Source organism: Anneissia japonica, unplaced genomic scaffold (assembly GCF_011630105.1).
Source record: "Anneissia japonica isolate Jap-2015-1 unplaced genomic scaffold, ASM1163010v1 scaffold3562_len2382_cov99, whole genome shotgun sequence".
NCBI lineage: Eukaryota > Metazoa > Echinodermata > Crinoidea > Comatulida > Comatulidae > Anneissia > Anneissia japonica.
The window spans coordinates 1-2,382 of NW_022742920.1; the positions used below are offsets into that span (position 1 = coordinate 1).

Sequence of the window (2,382 nt, forward strand, 5' to 3'; positions counted from 1 at the left end):
ACATATACACACCCGTACGTACGTACACAACCGCAGACACATACACCTACACACACCCATTCACGCGCACAAAAATGGTAAATTCGGAATCATTGACGTAAGGGGTTTTGTAATTTATTTTTTTTTGGCCAAAATTAAATTCTCGATTTTGTATCGTGTTTTGACAATTTAAGCGTAAAACACTGTAATTAAGATAGTACATTGTTCGTCGTGTCACTTAATTTCCTGTTACATATTGTTTCATTTTTATTATTAAATAATGTTTAAAACTTTCAATCAAAAGAACTAAAATATATTTATACTTTTATAATTATTACTGTTGCATGTGTTATTGTTATTATGAAAAAGATTACACAGAATTATGAAGTAATTAAAAAAATAATAATGTCGGCGTCATTTGATGTACTTTCTAAAAATTATTAATTGACATTACTGTAGATTGATAAATCCAATGATCTACACTTTTGCCATATTTTCCCCAATATTCAAAAAATCTATATCTCATTAACTGCATTTTAATCTCATTAACAAAGTTTTCATCAACGTTTAGGAAGAAAATAAAGACGTCTGTCTTTCTACTATATTATAGGCAATCATGCATTTAATATTAATTTGTTGGTCTTTTAAATTGTATTTTTATAGCTATTGTATATAGTTACATTTCCGGAATAAATAAAAAATATTGTAAAAATTTACTATACGTGTTTGTTTGTCTTGTAAATAATCAACGTTTTATAACAGACTTTGTACAACAACATTCAACTCCCTGGTGGAAGCCTGCTAAAGTAAATTTAAGTGATGATACTTGATATTAATTAGAAAGGTAATTATTACAAAAAAATAAATATCTACTACAATATTATAATAGAAGAGTTTGGAGATGTAGTGTACCTGTAGGTAGAATTGTAAGTCTGATGGTGCTCCTCAACAGTGGGTGTTTGGTCATCGCTTTCTTCAGTGGCTGCAGCAGTGACGTTGTTGGTGGGTGGCAATAAGATAGTTGATGTAGATGATGACATGCTACATTCTGCTGATGTAGACAACGCAGTGAATGATACAACGCAATGAGAACAATAATTTTTTATAAAAATGTTTGCAAAGAGCAATGGAAGTTGAATTAGTTTAGAATTCCTACTGTAAATTTTACAATTAAAACTTTTTTTTTTTTGAAAGGCACAAACATTGATTTCAAATTTACCCGCAGGCCTTGAAATTCCAACCGTGGCAGGCAGGTTTATCATGCTGTCTGGATTGTACAGCATATCAATGTCCTCCTGAAAATGGTACAAGGGGATGTCATCAATATTCAAAAAACAAATTTACATGAACTAATTGGCGATTATATGCTATATTCCATTTTTTTAAATATCAAAATATATTGAAAATGGGAATGTTTGAATCTGAGACAACTATACTCTATAGTTCTATAGTTGTCTCATGTTAGAATATAGGTTTGACTTCTATAGTTGTCTCAGGTTTGAAATAATAGCACTCACTGAAGTGGTAGAGAAAGTACTATCCAGTTGTGGATCATACAACACAAAATTCTGAAATTAAAGAAAAAAAATTCATATAATATTCAAGCCTGTCTAAAGTAATATATAATCTTTATATTCGAATGTAGTTGCGAGTTGATAGCAACAAATTAATAATTAACAAATTAATCTGATATTACAAACTGTGCCTTGTCGCACCATCTACATTTACTATCAAACGCCTTTATTCTGCTAAGTTTAAAGAAATATGTTTTTGTAATAAAAATTGCGGTTTAAATACTGTGTAAGTAGGCCTATAATACCGCAGTCAACTAGTGTTAAAAATAGCTACAAAATGAAAAAAAAAGTAAAAAATCTATATCAAGCAGATATCCTAACACGCTCACGCTTGGAGCCTATTTTGAGATATGCCGCTGGAAGGGCCCACACTTGAGTCAGACAAACAAACGCTGCTAAGATCATAAACTCTCATTTAGATTTAAAACATTGAATAGTTTAATAAAACCTGATCAGTACACATAACAATGGAAACAAAACAACCACTGAATTGTTCATATCTTACACTGTTTGTTTCAAAAACCCATACGACTTGTGTTCAAACATATAAAATATTTAAAAAGATGGTCTAACCTCTGATGTTATGGACTCCGGGATTGAACTGTAAGTGCAGAAAATCGAATTTAAAATCATTCATACCTTAACAAAGAAGTGGTGTTGTGGGCATTGTTTACACTAAATTTTCAAAGAGTATTTGTGACATTGAAGAATGGAAGACAACTTTATTTTGGAATGCCCGCCCACAAATTAAATTTCATCTTTAAACAGTTGTAGATTACCACATCTTGTGCAGTGGTGGATGTGACTTTATTAACAACTCAATTTATAC

General features: G+C 30.7%; 1 long non-coding RNA gene across 1 annotated transcript; it reads right to left on the reverse strand.

Annotated features, from left to right (window-relative positions):
- Positions 1-891: 891 nt before the first annotated feature.
- LOC117119285 lies at positions 892-2,142 on the reverse strand. The gene is made up of 3 exons (XR_004447163.1): positions 1,497-2,142; positions 1,199-1,274; positions 892-1,027 (listed from the first exon to the last, which is right to left on the reverse strand). It is a non-coding gene; the product is annotated as an uncharacterized LOC117119285 (long non-coding RNA).
- Positions 2,143-2,382: the final 240 nt, after the last annotated feature.